General features: G+C 36.4%; 1 protein-coding gene across 1 annotated transcript in view; it reads right to left on the bottom strand.

The window, feature by feature from the left end:
* Positions 1–19,708, bottom strand: part of KCTD8 (potassium channel tetramerization domain containing 8) — a 253,797-nt gene that overhangs the window by 232,259 nt on the left and 1,830 nt on the right. The window lies entirely within an intron of this gene.

Genomic DNA, 19,708 nt, shown 5'->3' with positions numbered 1-19,708 from the left:
TATGAATACTCTTGCCAAAAAAAAAAAAAAAAAGAATCTAATCAAGTTTGAGTTACTGTTCATTTACAGAAAAGGTAGCGACAAAGGAACAATTTAAATGAGGTCACAAGAAAGCAAGCTGCCATATCCAGAACATAGATCATTAATCAGGTCAACAGACCCTATTTCTGCAAACTGATAGCATTACCTGTAAAGAAACAGATACAGAGACAAAAAAGAGAAAGAGAGAGGAGGAGCTATCCTATATTGAGATAAGGCACACAATAATGACACATACAGTCCCACATTTAACAGAAAGAAAGAAAGAAAGAAAGAAAGAAAGAAAGAAAGAAAGAAAGAAAGAAAGAGAAATAACTGTTTAAAAATCTTTGAGACAATCTTGGAAATACGATTGTAGATTATGCATCAGATTTTGACAAAAATTATTATTTGCCTTGTTACAGTTGAGATTGGAAGAGTGGTTATATAAGAAAGTATCCTTGGGGCTCCTGGGTGGCTCAGTCGGTTAGTGTCCGACTTCGACTCAGGTCATGATCTCACGGTTTGTGAATTCGTGTCCTGCATCAGGCTCTGTGCTGACAGCTCAGAGCCTGGAGCCTGCTTTGGATTCTGTGTCTGCCTCTCTCTCTGCCCCTTTCCTGCTCGTGTTCTCTCTCCCACTCTTAAAAATAAATAAACATTAAAAAAAAATTTAAAATAAAGAAAGTATCCTCTTTTTGTTGTTTTAGATACTAAAGTATGTAGATGTGAAATAAAGCGTTGGATTTTCTTTAAAATACTTTAGCAAAAAAAAAAAAATCAGAGAGATGAAGTGATAGTTTGATTATTGTTAAATCTAGAATATGAACATAGGGGAGGTTTTGTTTTTTTTTTTTTACTTTCACTTCTGGGTTTTGTTTGCATTATGTTTAAAACGTTCATATTCTAAAAATTTACGTTAAGGAAACGACAGCAACAACAAAATCGAACTACGAAACCGCGGCGTTAGCAGGGGAGGTAACTCACACAACGGTGACAGCCGTGCTGACAAAGCTGGCACCATCCTCCTAAAACATCATTTGAAATGACTGACTCACAGAGGACACAAAATAAAGAGTCCTCAAAATAAATAAATAAAGAGACTAACAACGATATGACACAAGATTTTGATTGATCTCACTTCACTCGTGTAACTGACCAAAAGTGCACCACAATGTCGAAGCAATTCCTTTGCCAAAGAAACTGCAAGACTGGCCATCAATAGCCCAGGCTGTTTAACCCTTCAGGCAGCCCTCATTTCTCTGAACCTGCAAAGTTAAGAAGTGGGTCGTGGAGGCTGTGTTGCTGCAAAGAGCGTGTACTACCCAGTGCCTCTTGCAGATGTGGCCACAGAGGACTATTAACAGAAAAGAGTGTCAACAGAAAGTTAAGAAAGGGATCATAAGGGACAAGAGGCAAGGGGTTTTTGTTTTTTCTCAGTGGGAGAACCCGGTGCTACCACATAGTCTCAACAAGAAATTTATTCTATGGCCAGTAAAGGGAGTCTCCGCTGTTTGCACAGTGGGGTTTGCTATAGACCTGTAATGCTGTGTGCCCACCTCCTCCCATTCTTGGAAGAAAAATTCTTAGTGAAGTCATCCAAACGTCCCATTTGATACTGTTTATGGATGTACTAAGGGCAAATAACATATGTATTAATATGTTAATTCACAGGTGACCATTCCACAAGAAATCACATTCAAATCTCATAAATGTACAGCACATTACCCAAAATGGGGGCAGGGCTAATGAGACTTGGTGTCTCCCCTTGGTGAGAAAGGCTAGTAAAATATTCACATGCATGAAGGGCAATTTCTTCATGCCATGGAGGAGCACATGTTGATGATGCTATTGTTGCGGTTGGAATTTCAATAAGGAAAGAAGGCGGCCATGGAAAGAGATTCTAGTGGCTCCTGTTGACAGGCATACTTGAAATCTTTCCAATAGCTTTCTAGCTTACAGAGACTGGAGAGCTAAAAAGTACTTCTGTCATTAGTCATTAAAGAGATGAAATTTAAAATGACAATGAAATATCACTTTTCATCTATTTTGCAACAATTAGAAAACTGAGTTTGCTAAGTGTTGGCAGGAAATTGGAGAAAAGGGAACTGTCGTGCACTGCTCTCCGAAATGAAGGCTGGTGCCTTCATCTGGAGAACAATCTGAGAGTACTCAATCAAACGCAGTGTATGCATCTTCAGTGAGCTCGTAATTTCCCTCCCAGATGTATACTGCAAAAACTTCTCACACAGGACCATCGTGGACTTGGTCACAGTCAGGCTGAAGGCAATTTGAGTGTAGATCGGTAAAGGAGGTGTTAGTTAGGTACATTTACCCACCAGAAAGTAACTTGCAGCAGTTAGAAATAACCAATTAGTTTAGACGTGCACATGAAAATGAAGAAATCTTTAAACTAAAGTCCTTAATCAGAAGTAACATATATGTAAATTAATAATTTAGGAAAATAAAACAGAAAGACACATTTTGCAAGAACACAAAAATATACAGATATACATCAAATACATTAGAATGTCTACGGGGATAAAGTGGTAGAGACTGAATGGCTTAATTTTTTTAAAGTTTTCAGTTTTAATTCCAGTATTCTTACAATTATTTGAATGGTATAAATTTTAAACACAATAATAAAAATAAGAAATAGGCATGCACAGACCAATGTTGGTAATGTACCGTGAAGATTCGTTATTACTGTTTTTTTTTTTTAAAGGTATATTTCTAGAGTCTCTTTTCGCTAGAGTTCCATATGTGATTTATGTTGATTGCATAACCAGACACTGTGAACTGAGGCATAAGGAGAGACAGGCAGTTTGCTAATTATCTTATTTTGACTGTTACGGACCTTGGCAGAGGGGGTGGGTCTAGATGCTGAAACTTTATGGCAGCTGCCTAATTCTGAGCTCCCACATCATTGCAAGGCTGCACCATCCTTGATAGCCCTATTCTATGGTGTGCCTGGGAATCATTCCTGGAAGGAAGCTCAGGCTTCCGAAGCAATCTGTGTGCTATCTGTATTATACTTAATAGGAAGTTTTTTCTAGCTTAAATTATCTAGAGTGGAGCCTGCTGTCTGTAACTAACACCTCTACAAAACAGGGGGAGTTTAAAAATCATCGTATTTTTAAACTTTTCCCAGATTTCTTACAACACAAAGAGTTTGAAAGGAATATATTACTTTGCTAGGGCTGCAGCAGCAAAGTACCATAGACAGGATGGTTAAACGACAAAAATTTATTATCTCATAGTTCGGGAAGCTAGAAGCCCAAGATCAAGGTATTGAAGGGATTGGTTCTCCCTGAAGGCCATGAGAAAGAATCTATTCCATGGGTTCTCTCCTGTTTCTGATGGTTACTGGCAATCTATAGCACTCCTTGTCTTAGAGATGCATCAGCCCGATTTCCACTTTCTGTGTTCATATGGTATTCTACCAGTGTGCATTCATGCTTATATCTCTATGTCCAAATGTTCTCCTTCTTATGACACAAGTATTACTGGATTAGGGCCCACCCTAATGAACTCATTTTAACTTGATTACCCCTTAAAGATCCTGTTTGAAAATACAATCACATATTCTGAGGTATTGGGGATTAAGGTAGCAACATATCTTTTTGGGGAGACACAATACAACCCATAAAATACTGCATACAATTTAACTATAATTTTAGCCATTATTGCCTGGTGCTTCTACTGAAATTGTAGGGTAAATCTGTTATTGTTTTGTTTGTTTTTTTTTTTTACCAAATACTGAGTATTACCAAGCTTCACAGTATGAACGCTAAGTACCAAATTATAATTACGATAAATATGGCTTGATAGTGGTAGCTATAAAACAGACAGCTTGAAATAACTAAGCTTACAGCCCAAACATGCTAACACAGGAACTAAAAACTAAAGTATTGTAATGGTTCTTATATGCCTGAGAAATACATCAGTCCAGCAGAAGAAATGTAAATAATTATGCCAAGATACAGAATCTTAGATGCTGGACTTCCCAGCATATTTATCCATGGTTCCACTTACCAGTAACATTAACGACTGTTAAGTTCCGTATCTTCTTGTTATAAAACAAATATGTATCTTTTTACCACTGTCTGTGAATTATGCCATTACAGGTCCACTTGACTGAAATAAAAAGTAGGGGCACCTGGGTAGCTCAGTCAATTAAGTGTCTGATTCTTAGTTTTGGCTTAGGTCATGATCTCACAGATCTGGAGTTTGAGCCCCTGCATCTGGCTCTGCACTGACAGCATGGAGCCTGCTTGGGATTCATTCTCTCTCTCTCTCTCTCTCTCTCTCTCTCTCTCTCTCTCTCTCATCTCTACCCCTCCCTGCTCATGCTCTATCTCAAAAATATATAAACATTTTTTAAAAAGTGGCTAGAAGACATCTTCATTTTAATTTCACTAGATTTTTTTCATAGAAAAGAGGCAACACCTATAAGAAATATAACAAAATCTGGAGTCTAGAAAAGACTTTTCATTTCTTCAAGTGGTAAAATTTCTCGGAAATTGATTCGGGTGTAATACAGAAACCAAAAATATTATCACTTTGAAAATATTGAGTTTACTTCTAAATAGGCAAGTTCAACAAAATGTCAAGATCAGTAACAGTATTAAATTTTTATAAAACATAAGTCATTATTCAACCACAGTTCAGAGGACAAACATTTTTAATTGCCTGCAGTGGCCATGGAGTTATACTTATGCTCCTCCAAAGAATCCTCATGTGTGGACACACACACACACACACACACACACACACACACACACACACAATCATGCCTAAACACTTATGATCAAAAATTAGTATGACATATAAAAACCATATGATCATCTCACTAGTTGCAGAAAAAAATTTTGACAAAATTCAACATCCCATTCATGATAAAAAATCTCAATAAAGTGGGTTTAGAGGGAGCATATCTCAACATAATAAAGGCCACATGTAAAAAACCCACAGCTAAAACCAAACTGAATGGTTGAAAACTGAGAGCCTTTCTTCTAAGATCAAGAAGAAGACAATGATGTCCACTCTCACCACTTTTATTCAATATAGTATTGGAAATCCTAGCCACAGCAACCAGATAAGAAAACGAAATAAAAGGCATCCAAATTAGTAAGGAAGAAGTAAAACTTTCACTATTTGCAGGTGACATGAAATTACACATAGAAAACCCTAAAACCACCAAAAAAACTATACAAACTAATAAATGAATTCAGTAAAGTTACAGGATACAAAATTAATATACAGAAATCTGCTGTATAACTATACACTAATAATGAAGTCACAGAAAGAGAAATTAATAAAACAATTCCATTTACCATTAGACCAAAAAGAATAAAATATCTAGTGATAAATTTAACCAAAGATGTGAAAGACCTATACTCTGAAAACTATAAGACATTGATGAAAAAATCTGAAGATGACACAAATGAAAGGATACACCAGGTTCGTGGATAGAAGAATTAGATCATCAAAACATCTATACTATGCAAAGCAATCTATAGATTCAGTGAAATCCCTTTTAAAATATCAATAGCATTTTTCATAGAACTAAAACAAATAATCCTAAAATTTGTATGGAACCACAAAAGACCTTGAATGGCCAAAGCAATGTTGAGAAAGAAGAGCAAAGCTGGAAGCATCACAAAAATCTCAGATTTCAAGATATATTACCAACGTGTAGTAATCAAAACAGTATGCTACTGGCACAAAAATAGGTACATAGATCAATGGAAAAGGACAGAGAGGACAGAAATGAACCCACACCTATATGGTCAATTAATTTATGATGAAGGAGATGAGAGTATACAATGGGGGAAAGACAGTCTCTTCTACAAATGGTGCTGGGAAAACTGAACAGCCATATGCAAAAGAATGACATTGAATCACTTTCTTACACCATACACAAGAATAAACTCAAGATGGATTAAAGACTTAAATGTGATACCTGACACAGTAAAACTCCTAAAATGAAACATAGGCAGTAATCTCTTGGACATCAGCCTTAGCAACACAGTTATGGGTATGTCTCCCCAGGCAAGGAAAACAAAAGCAAAAAAAAAAAAAAAAAAAAAGTCACAGCACTCCGTCAATAATACTGTAATAGTGATGTAGATCCAACGGTATATAGATGGCAGCTGCACTTGTGGTGAATACAGCATAATTAATGTGCAAACCTGTCAAATCACTCACTTGTACATCTGAACTAATATAACATTGGTGTCAACTATATTCAAAAAAAAATATAAAATAAAAATAAACTATGGAGATTACACTAAAATTAAAAAAAAATTTAAGGAGAGACCATCAACAAAACAAAGAGGCAATCTACTAAATGGGAGAAGGTACTTGCAGATGATATATCCAATAAGGGGTTAATATCCAAAATATATTTAAAAATTATACAACTGAACAGCAAGAAAAAGTCTGATTAAAAAATGGGCATCAGACCCGAATAGACATTTTTCCAAAGAAGACACAGATGGCCAACAGACACTTCAGATGATGCTCAATGTCAACCATCAGGGAAGTGCAAATCAAAACCACAGACAGATACTACTTCACACCCATTAGAATGGCTAGTACCAACAAGACAGGAAATAACAAGTGCTGGTGAGGATGTCAAGAAAAGGCAAACCTTGTGCACTGTTGGTGGGAATGCAAACTGGTACAGCCACTGTGGAAGACAGTATGAAGGTCCCTCAAAAACTTAAAAATATAAATACCATATGATCCAGTAATTCCACTACTCGATATTTACACAAAGAAAACAAAAGCACTAATTCAGAAAGACTCACATGCCCCTATGTTTATTAGAGCATTATTTACAAAAGCCAAGATATGGAAGCAACCCAAGAGTCCATCAAAAGATGAATGGATAAACAAGACGTGTTATATATACAATAGAATATCTCTCGGTCATAAGAAAGAATGAGATCTTGCCATTTGTAACAACACAGGTGAACCGAGAGGATATTGTGCTAAGTAAAATAAGTCAAATGGAGAGAGCCAAACGCTGTATGATTTCACTCACATTTGGAATCTAAAAAACACAAAACAAATGAGCAAACAGACTCTGAAATACAGAGAACAAACTGGTGGTTGCCAGAGGGGAGGCTGGTGGAGGGATGAGCAAAGTAGATCAAGTAGATTAAGAGTTACAAACTTCCAGTTGTAAAACCAAGAAATCACCAAGGTGAAAAGTACAGCAGAGGGAAGATCATCAATAATATTGTAATAACACCATCTGGTGACAAATGGTGGCTACACTTACTGCAGTAAGCACTGAATAATGTATACAATAATCAGGTCAATATGATGTACACCTGAGAGTAATATAACATTGTATGTCAATTATACATCAATATTTTTTTAAATGTTAAGAAAAAGAAAAGAAAACATAGGGAAGAAGCTCATTGACATTGGTCTTGACAATGATATTTTGGATGTCATACCCAAAGCACAAATAACAAAAGGAAAAATAAAGAAATGGAACTACATCAAACTCAACAGCTTCTGCACAGCAAAAAAAAAAAAAAAAAAAAAAAAAAATTAACAAAATGAAAAAACCTACAGAATGGGAGAAAATTTTTGCAAACTATATCTTGGAAAAGGATTAATATAAAAAATATGTAAACAACTCAGTCAACGTAACAAGAAAACAAACTATAATTTAAAAGGGGAAAGAACTAAATAGACATTTTTCCAAAGAGGGCATCAACTGGTCAACAGGCACATGAAAAATGCTCAACATCACTAATCATCAGAAATATGCAAATCAGGGCACCTGGGTTGGTTAAGCATCCCACTCTTGATTTCAGTTCAGGTCATGTTCACACAGTTGGTGAGATTGAGCCTCATGTCAGGGTCTGCACTGACAGTGTGGAGCCTGCTTGGAATTCTCTTTCTCCCTCTCTCTCTGGTCCTCCTCCACTCTCTCTCCCTCTCCCTCAAATAAATAAACATTAAAAAAAAAAGAAATATGCAAATAAAAACCACAATGAGACATCACCTCACATCTTTTAAATGGCAATCACCAAGAATACAAAAGGTAACAGGTGCTGGCAAGAATGTGGGGAGAAAGGAACCCTTATACGTTGTTGGTATGAACATAAATTGGCCCAACTACTAAGGATAATAATATGTAGGTTTCTCAAGAAATTAAAAATAGATCTGGCATACAATCCAGCAATTCCATTCCTGGGTATATACCCAGAGGAAGTGAAAACAGGATTTTGATGAGATATATGCGAGTCCATGTTTATCACAGCATTATTCACAATAGCCAAGATACGGAAATGCCCAGCAATTGAATAATAAATAAAAAAGATATGGTACATCCACACAGTATAATATTACTCAGCCATGAGAAAGAATATACTGCTGTTTGTGACAACATGGATGGACCCTTAACATGTTATCCTAAGCAACATAAGTCAAAGACAAGTACTGTATGATATCAGTTACATGTGGAATCTTAACAAGTTAAACCTGTAAAAAATGGAGTAAATTGGTGATTATTGGAGGATTGGTGGGGAGGCACTAAGAGTGATGATGTTTAAGGATACAAACTGAAACCAGTAGTAAATAAGCCGCAGAGATCTAAAGCACAGTATAATGAATACAGACAATAATATTGCACTATAATTATATAATAAGATAAATATTGCTACACAGGAAATCATATTATAATATATAAATGTATCAAAGTAACACATCGCACACCTTAAACTTAAAAAAAAAAACAAAACAAAACAGAAATCACTGGAATTGTATGTATGAATCCTTATCCTGCACCTGCAAAGAGACATCCTACATGCAGCTTTCACCAACCAGAAGAAAAGAGGTCAAAATATGGGAGCCTTACCTCTGAGTGGCTATGAACATCTGCCTTAGATCTCTCTGCTTTCTTCATATACCTGGACTTTCAACAACTAAAAAACTTACATTAAAAATGTGTAGCCTAGTTTCAATAGGAGCTGATGAGTTGAAAGCTAACATAGTTTCCTCAAAATGTGGAAATCTGTATTTAAATCCAATTTCTAGCCTAAAATTTTTGGCCAAGTGCCCAGATTCTGAGCAATGTTTGAGTCCACCTGGCGCTGTGACAATTTGTTCTCTTACACAAAACTGCTGAAAATGAAAGCTAAATGCATTCACAAGAAATATAAATATGGAGTATGAGGTGCTTTGCCTAGGGGCGCCTGGGTGGCTCAGTCATGATCTCCCAGTTCCTGAGTTCTAGCCCCGCATTGGGCTCTGTGCTGACAGCTCAGCGCCTAGAGCCTGCTTCAGATTCTGTATTCTCCTCTCACTCTGCCCCTCCCCTGGTCACACTCTGTCTCTCTGTCTCTCTCTCAAAAATAAATATTAAAAAATTATTTTTAAAAAGAGGTGCTTTGACTAAATACATCCTACAGTTTGAGACAATAACCAGTGAATACCAGTATTCCTGTTAATTGTGTAAAAATTGACCAGTGACTGGCACTCAACTTAGAAAAGTACATTTTTTTTTTCCCCTAAGCAATGAAGAACCAACTAGAATAAACTTATTTTGATAATATCTTAACATTGGAGTACCTGGGTGGTTCAGTCGGTTCAGTGTCCCACTCTTTATTTCAGCTCAGGTCATGATCTCATGGTTCATGAGTTCGAGCCCCACATCTGGCTCTGCGCTGTCAATCTCCTGCTTGGGATTCTCTGTCTCCCTCTATCTCTGCCCTTTCCCCACTCAAGTGCGAGAACCCGTGCGCATTCTCTCTATCTCAAAATAAATAAATACGCTTAAGAAACAGTATCTTAATGTTGATTTTATGCTTATTAAGTCAATAATTTTTGTAACATTTCACTAATGATGATGGGACCTTTTCAAAGCAATCTCGTAAGTATTGCTACCAATTTCCTCAAAAAGAAAAAGAAATCTGATGCTGAGAATTGATACTGTAGAGAAATGGGAATAGTTATGTGATCTGAAGCCCTGACAACAGGTAACATGTATTAAGCATTTAATTTGTGCCTAATATTCTTCTTTTTTATTAAGTTTTTTATGTTTATTTATCATTGAGAGACAGAGAAAGAGAGAGACAGAGCATGAGCATGGGAGCGGCAGACAAGAGGAGACACAGAATCCAAAGCAGGCTCCAGGCTCTGATCTGTCAGCACAGAGCTAGACACAGGGCTCGAATTGACAAACTGCAAGATCATGACCTGAGCCGAACACTTAACTGGCTGAGCCACCCAGACGCCCCTAAGTGTTTTATGTGGGTTATTTAATTCAATTCTCACAACAAACCTATGAGCATTATTGTTTCCCTCACTTTCCCTTCAGAGGGGAGATTATTTTTCCAAGATCTCAAAGACAGATCCAGAAATTGTCAAGGAATCTCACAAAGAATATTGAACCATTCATAGTGTTCAAGGTTTTCACTTCTCAAGAGTGGAAGATAACAGATTTTGGTATTGTCTACCCCTCCATACACTACTACTCTCCCTATTCTCCTTATACCAAAAATTGCAGCTGTATAATTATACCAAATGATGACAAAAAGCAATATATTATGAATTTCATCTATGCTCAAAGTTTGGTTATTATAACTAGTGAAAGAAATAGAAGTAACACAACTGAATGGTTAAATCACTCACTATTCTGGGGAAGAGAAGTCAACACTATATATTTTTAATTTATATTCTTTTGTTATATTTAACTTACTCTCCCCACCCTATGTAAATAGACATTAATACGAGAATGGTTATAGTATGGTAGTACTAACATTCTAAGTTACCTGCTGAACAAGATCAAACTAAATTTGGTGAATAAACACTGAAATAATGAGCATTCTATCCAGTATCATGAAACATGTGCTGTTATTGCCAGAAAAGCTGATTTATTTGTATTAACTACCTTGACACAAGGTTAATAAATATAAGTAAAATTGATATTGCAATACTTATCACAAAATAGTAATATCTGTTAAGTGTCTTTTAAGGTACCTTTTAAAAACTAAGAATAGAAATTGCAATATAGAGTTATCCAGATCCTCACCTTTGCAAATACCTACAGGTATAGCCAGGTAATTCCTGACTTGATATTACACTACGATAGGGTCTGAACACATCTGGAGGTAGCAGCCACATCACATCTAAGATATTTTGAAAGGCAAATACTCAGCAATGTGGTTGCAGATAGACTGCAGCACAGAGCATTTGCCCAACATCCTTCATAGCATTTAAATAGAAATAAATGTGTGTGGGTACGTTTACAATGCTAACAAGCTCATGTATAACATTATTTTAATCTGCCCCCTATTTTTGTTAACATTTTCTTTATTTTCATTCTTTATAAATGCCTGTGTAACCACTTCTCATGTCTTTACTCTGGCCTCTTGCTAATACACTAATACCTAATAACATAATTCACAGTTACATAAAGTTTACTAAGATCAGTATTGAAATGCAAGGTCTCTTTCATTCATATAAGTATGTCTTATCTCATGATGTAGCCTGGCATTTGCTCAATAAGCTCAATTTAAATAGAAGTGATACAAAATCTCAATTCAATAACTACCTTAATGGAACCACCAACATCTCTGGTTCATCCATTGATTTGTACCTTTATTCAAAAAACAAATACTTATTGAGTTCTTAATGTGTACTAGCAATTGCACTGGTTGCTGAGAACACAAAAGCAAGACTTGGTGTCAACTTTCAAGGAGAGGATTCATGCAGAAGATCCAGATGAAAAGAGACTGTTACATGACCTAGCAATCCCACTTCTGGGTGCATAGTCAAAAGAAATGAAAACAAGATCGTGAAGAGCTATCTGCACTCCCCATGCTTATTGCAGCACTATTCATACTAGCCAAGATATAGAATCAACCTAAGTGTCCGTCAGTGGACAAATAGAAGGAGAAAGTGTAGTATATATGCAATGGAATATTATTTAGCCTTGAGAAAGAAAGAAATCCGGCCATTTGTGATGGATGCACCTTGAGGGTATTATGCTAAGTGAGCTAAGTCAAACAGAGAAAGACAAATACGTCATGATACCCCTTATAGGTGGAATCTGAAAAAAACAAGCAAACAAACCTCATAGAAACAGAACAGAATGGTGGTTACCAAAGGCTGACAGGTGGGGGAAATGGGGAGATGCTGGTCAAACTTCCATTTGAACAAATGGACAATGAACAAACTTCCATTATCAGATGATTAAGTTCTGGGAATCTAATGTACAGCATTGTGATTATAGTTAACAACACTGTACTATATGCTTGAAAGTTGTTAAAGCAGACGTTAAATGTTCTCACTGCAAAAAAGGAATGGTAATTCTGTGATATGATAGAGGTGCTGGCAAATGCTATAGTGGTAATCATATTGCGATATATAAATGTATGAAATCAATATGTCCAATATGTCGCATACTTTAAACTTACTAAATGTTATATGTCAATTATATCTCAATAAAGTTAGGGGGGGAAATGGAACCTATCAGGAAAGGAAAAAAGAGAGAGGAAGGAAATTACATATTGTAGGACATTCAATAAGGACCCTGTACCTGGAGAAGTACAGAGACTAAACACAAAAGGATTCTATAGCAAGGAGTCACTCAGTGTTTCATGAGTATACCAAAGAATACACTTAAAAAACCAACGGGTTAGGATACAAACTTGTAAATAATATGAGCTCAGCATAAAATATTTCACCTACTTTTGTTTTTGAAGGTGCAAAATACAACTAGCCTTGTAGAATAATTAGATTTCATGAAATACTCCCACACGGAAATGAATGATGGGAAGTTTACAGCTGATAAGCACAAGACATGTGTATTCAAGTCTACAGCTGGAGGTTCACCATTACACTTAGAACTTATAAGGTAGTTAACCTATTGGAATGAGCTTGAAATCTTCTGAATAAAGTTGTTCTCATCTTTAGGCAACTCCTTGCAAAACCTCTGATGGGACAGCCTCTCACTACTAAAACAATGAACTTGATTAGAAAAACCACCAGCACATCTTGCAGGATAGTGGCTGCTAGTAACTGCTGACAGTTCACTCAATACCCTGAAGTTAATTCAAAAGAGGTTTAGAAATGATACCTGTAAATAAATACGAACTGAAGGGTAATATAAAATGCTACTTTCCAAGAACTTCAAATACACTTGTATATACTATATAAATATACATACAGACAGACACACACACATATATATGTATATACACACACACGCGTGCACACACACACACACACACACACACACACACTTCCAAAACATGGCTTCAAAAATACCGAAAGTCAATGCCAGTACCCATCAGGTATTTAATACTGTTTTTAACTTAATTATGCCAAATATATAACTTAATGGCGTTAAGCAATATTCAGAACCAATAAACTATATAAAATTACCAAAACTTGATTTCAACTAAAATAGCCTCTTCATTATGCCACCTTCTAAGGAAAGAACATATAAAATGTGTTCTAATATACAAAGTGAAAATGAATTTTCTATAGAAAAGGAGTATACGACTACCTTAGCACTGTTCAAATTTGTCAGTTTATCAAACCTACAAATACTACTTGTTCTCCCAAAAAAGTGCTAAATTGAGTCAAATGGTTTGTTTTAATTTGAAAAACATCCATGAATATGGTAGCCTTAGTCAAAAAAATATTAACCTTTTCATCAAGTAAAGACATAAAACATGTAGTTACTGTATTCCTATGGAAATTTAACATAGATTAAGAAATATTTGATTCATTCATATGTAGTTCACACTACCTCTTTTTGCTTGTAGAGCTAAGTTCTAAGTACTGAGTGGACACTGAAATATACTTGTCAAATTTACTGAATGAAACAGGTATAATTTTTAAATGTTTAGGAGGAAGGGCTTCAAAGTAAGACAGAACCATTCAAATTCCATTTCAGCCCCATATAGCTCTATGACCCAGGGATGGTACTTAACCTCTTCAAGTCAGTTTCCCAACTGAAGTAGTAGGGAACCAATGCCAAGTTCAAGGAACACTGTAATGTGCATAAAACGCATCACAAAATTAGATATGTAGTAAATGTTCTTTTCATTATACAATCTGTATTTTGAAAAAAAATCAAGTTTTTCTAAGCTTCTAACACCAAGATTAATTTATAATACTTTCTGGAGCAAAGGACATGTATTATACTTTTATTATTTAAGACATCAATAAAAATTTTAATGTCATGCAAAAGTGTCATTAGCTGTATTGAATGTGTCAAAAACAAGGACATCATACAAATCATTTGTATACGACAACCATAACTTTTAAAAAATATGGCTCCCACCAACCTATGAATAGAAAAAAGACTGGAAGAAAATAAATAAAAAATTATTAGCGGTTATGGGGCGCCTGGGTGGCTCAGTCGGTTAAGCGTCCGACTTCAGCTCAGGTCATGATCTTATGGTCCAAGAGTTCAAGCCCCGCGTCGGGCTCTGTGCTGACAGCTCAGAGCCTGGAGCCTGTTTCAGATTCTGTGTCTCCCTCTCTCTCTGCCCCTCCCCTGTTCACGCTATGTCTCTCTCTGTCTCAAAAATAAAATAAACGTTAAAAAAAATTAAAAAAAAAATATTAGTGGTTACTGTTGATTTTTTTTATTTTACTTTTGTAAAATTTTTAAAACTGCATGTATCACTTTCATAATCAAACAAGGGCTACTTTTGAATGAAAAGTTGATCATTTTCACAGTTTCAACTCTTGTCAATTAATAACTCATAACAGTAGAATAGATAATAATTAATGCTTATTTTCATACAGATTATTTCTCTTTTTACAGGGGATTTTTTTTAACTAAGGCACACACACACACGCATGAACACACACACACACGCATGAACACACACACACTGTGAATTCTGGTATTCTAAGCTACAAAAAAGGACTTTACCTAATAAAACATAACATCAATCAGTCTTTCAGCTTCATAATGTGAATAATAGTTGGTCAACAAGACACTGTAGAGGGTAGCAGGAAAAAATGAAGTCATAACTCTATAAGAAATGATCAAGTTTAGAGACAGTACCATGCCAGACATAAAAGTTCAATGCCCTTAAACAGGAGCCAATGCCATAGCACAGCCTCCAAACCTTTTGCACCCCCCAAATTTTGTCATTTTCTGTCCGCTTTAGCACTCCACCTATTTATATGAAATCAGGACCTTGCTGTTTTAAAAAGTTATCTGTTCCTTTTGCTTATTCTCCACCGACTCAAAAGTCATTCAGTCATGTGGATGCAAAAGAAATTTTCACAATATAATTATGAAAATAACTAGTAAGTCTTTAGAAGGAAAAGAACCAACTTTATAAAAAGTCATGAACAAAATTATTTTCCATACAACAGTGTTTGTAATAAAAGTAGGAACATTATTCTAGGAAAATAATATAAAAATGTAAAGGTATGCTTATAAATAGAATAACCTTTCAATGATATTTCCTAGAAAACGTTTAATACAACAGGCCTGCCAACATAGGACTGAAGAGGTGTTTGAATATTTTCAACTCAACTAGCCACTTCAACCCAACACAGTAAAATAAATCAGGATACATGAAAGAATAGATATAAAAGCCCATTCAGACAAATCAGAATTCATAGGTCAGTCAGTAATAGCATTAATCCCTAGATCTGGCACTCTCATATGTCAAAACAACAGCAAAAATATACCAAACTTAAAGAATATCAAGTGCATCCTGGAGAAGTGTATACTTTCACACCAAATATTACTCAACCAACACATGGAATACAAAACAGGAAGCACTTTAAGAGAAAAGCAGTATTACCATTCTGTAAACACACTGATTATGAGAAATAAAGGATATATACAATGTTTATTCTAACTATGGGTAGTCTACGTATCACATTCCATGCCTATAACTATCTATTGTCTATAATACAACATCAACATAAAATGCCTTGTCTTCCAGACATAGCTAAAAGCAGCCACAAGCACACTTAACAGACACCCTCCCTCCCCCCAAAACCCAGAAAGCACAAAAATCACTCTGCTTTCCTTCAAGAAAGGGCAATCTTTAGGGGCACCTGGGTGACTGGTTGGTAATGTGTCCAACACTTGACTTTGGCTCAGGTCATCATCTCACGATTGTGAGATGTGATTGTGAGATGGAGCCCCACATCTGGCTCTGTACTGTCAGTGCAGAGCCTGCTTGGGATTCTCTCTCTCCCCCTCTCTCTACCCCTGCCCCACTCGTGTTCTCTCTCTCTTTCTCTCTCTCAAAATAAATAAATAAAATTAAAAAAAGAAAGAATGGAAGGAAGGAAGGAAGGAAGGAAGAAAGGAAGGATGGACGGACGGACAGGGGCACCTGGGTGACTCAGTTGGTTAAGCGTCTGACTTCGGCTCAGGTCATGATCTCGCGGTCCGTGAGTTCGAGCCCTGCATCAGGCTCTGGGCTGACAGTTCAGAGCCTGGAGCCTGCTTCAGGATTCTGTGTCTCCCTCTCTCTCTGCCCCTCCCTCACTCACAGTCTGTCTGTCTGTCTCTCTTTCAGAAATAAATATTATTTTTTTTTTAAAAAAAAGGACAATCTTCAGTATTAAAACAGCAATATGGAATACGGTATCACTAGTATAGGTTCCAGAATCTAAAAGACTTGGTAAAATAATGAGTTAATGCTGAAAACAGATAAAAGTGTCCATGTAGCCAAATGAAGTTGGTATTAAATGTTTAATAGCCTGTATATAACCTTGAGCATTAGAACCCAATGACGTGGATACAAGCACTTAAGGAGATAATGAATCCAGCTCAGTGTTTGTCAGAAAATATTACCAAACTTTCAAGTCCTAGTAGAAAGCATTAAAACACTTCTTGGCTCTGAATCAGAAAAGGGTTCTGTTGGAGTTGATCCAAAAACACTAACTGTACTATGACTGGCAAACATAGGTGACTTGAACTTGGCCTAAAAATCCAAGTTCCGGGAAAGAACTTGCTATTAAATTGGCCATGCCAAACTTTTAAAAGTTTATTATACTATCATTTAATTGCAAAATAATTTTCTAATTAACTTTATAAATAATTCAACCATACTTAACATAAAACAAAATTGCAATGTAATATTTACAAGAATAATAAAGTCTGTATAATATGGCTTATAATTGTAACTGCTGATATTTGTTTGGCTTTTATCATGTGTCAAGCACTGGTCTGAGCACTTTACATGTATTTTCAAATCCTATAAAATTGGTACTATAACAATCCCCATTATACAGGCAGGGGAATGGAGACTTAGAAGAAGTAAATAATTTAACCAAGATCACACATTCGGCAAATGGCAGTGTCTGGGATTACCAGACCATTTGCCACTCTCTTCCCGTCTGTATAGAAACTTAGGGGCAAGTGGGGAGAGGGAGGGAGGAGCTGAAATCCATATTTCAGCCTGTAAACAACAATTCTACAGGTTCAGATCATCTTCATACTGCTAATTTCACACATAGCCTGAATTTTTAGAGGTGTTAAAATGACTGACACACTAAAATAAATATTTGTTGAAGAACCTGTGTCAAGGGGGAAATAAAAACTAAAAAACCCGCTTCTGCCACTAAAACATGGTGGACAAAAAGTTCATCCAATGATTTTGTTTTTATGAATAACACTGTTAGTCTTTGTAAACAGAGACTGCTAGACAAAATAATTATACTCTGTATATCTATATCATTACCTAAACTGAAGGAAATGAAGATACAAAAATTGTACAGTGTATTTTCATTGACCAATATTAAAAGAAATCCTGTGCAAAAGAACTTGTGAAAATTAGCTACAATCTATACAAACATAAAGTAAATGCATATACAATATTTCACATGGCAAATTGGCTTGTTTTATATTACATTTGCTTAGTCAGTGACTAGAATACCACTTCAGAAGAACAATATTTAACCTGGGATTGTGTATTCCCCCCCCCCCAAGAATAATCAATAAAGAAGCCTGTGCGTTGCTTAGATTTCTAGGACTTTTATGAATGAATCTCAGAGCTCATTAGTCGTATGAGGACTCTGCAAAGAGCTATTCGTAATATGGATATTTTATTTAACGCTCCTTGTGGCTCCAGAAATGAAATATCTTCAATGCCAAATATCTCGCAAATTACCTTATTAGTTAAAGTGTATGAGTTTCCAATTGCAATAAACTATTTTAAGGGAATGTTTTCATAATTGAGAGACAACCTATATTCTCTTCATAAAGTAATGGACATGTTCAAGTCCACAACTCTCAGAGAAAAAGGCCAACACTGAAAGATTTCAAAATGCAAGAATCTGAACTACTGAACATGTATGCTCATTTCTTCTCTAATAAAAACCACTAACCCCAAAAGAGTCAAAAGTTCATCTCATCTTCTAAAATGCTTATAAATATATCCACACTGGAATGACAAATGTTTAAGAGCTAAAATGGTAATAAAGGTCCCATTGATAAAGGATAAAATGTAAACAGTGATGCTAAATAATGTTTTAATTACTTTATGTTGAAGAGATCCCAATTTTATACAAGCAATAAAATATTACCTTCCTTTGGGCAGCTTTTCTATAAAACTTTTTGCTGTGTAACAAGTAACACTTTGATATAATTAAGACAATTAGATTGGTATCTACTACTTCAGGGAATTGTCTTTGCTTCTCTGCGAAATGATTTTCACACGAAATCCAGCACCATTAAAAAAGACAATCTAATACTAAGGCCCAGTGTGCTGTGTTTTGTCACCCTATTTCCAAGGTTACTAGAATACACAAAGAGCATGTTCCATTCAAGCTTGCACCTGTGGGGGAGGGAGGGCGGTGGAATAAATATGCTTTCCACTTCTCTAATCAAAATAACGTACAAGAAATTGTCTAGTTCCCAGTGAGTGAATTACCAAAAAAAAAAAAAAAAGATAAAATTAAAGCTTTAAAGCTGGTCTAGTTCTACCATAGGCTGTCAATGATACTCTTCCTTAACTCTACAGGCAAGTTTTAAAGCTTCTTGTGTCTTGCCAAAGAAAAAACAAACGTCTGCCAAATGATGTTCCTGCTGCCATCCCAGCTGGCTTTTGCTGTGTCCAAATAGCTCTCTGGTTGTGGCCCTCACTTTATAAGCGTCACTGATTACTGTGCCGGTCCCATCCCCCCAGCCCCAGTGATACTTGGTGCAGTCCTTGAACTTGATCCACAGAGCCCCCTCCCGAAGCGCACTGCAAAAAGCACCACGCGAAATCCTTTCCAAATCCTCGCCCCCATTCTCTCATTTCAGAAAACCACTGCATTTTATTCCCCCTGGGAAAGTGGACTCAATCCTCCTTTCGCACGTGAGGTGCCCAGAAAGGAAACACAATCACATACACATACACGCATACCCACCCACAACGCACGCACGCACCAAGTCCCTTCCTAAGCTCCAACCCTGACAGCAGCAGACATCCAAACTCTAGTTCCTTCCACCAGCCGCTGTTGGAAACCAGCAGTTACTGACAACTGGCAGGGGAAATCTGAGGTTTCTATGAGTGGATGGACTCCTCTTTCCCACCAGCTGCCCTGGACCCCTGAGGAGCCCGGTAGGCGCAGTCGCCACTGCTCGCGTTGCCCCCTTCCAAAAACACCGTAATTGTACGCTCCTGCTCCAGAAAGGCACCAACTGTATGTGATCCTGGCGGTGCGCGGTAATGCCTCG

Source organism: Puma concolor, chromosome B1, assembly GCF_028749965.1.
Source record: "Puma concolor isolate L17-30 chromosome B1, mPumCon1.1.hap2, whole genome shotgun sequence".
NCBI lineage: Eukaryota > Metazoa > Chordata > Mammalia > Carnivora > Felidae > Puma > Puma concolor.
Note: the sequence above shows the minus strand (reverse complement) of the source record. Positions and strands in the feature narration are given on the sequence as shown.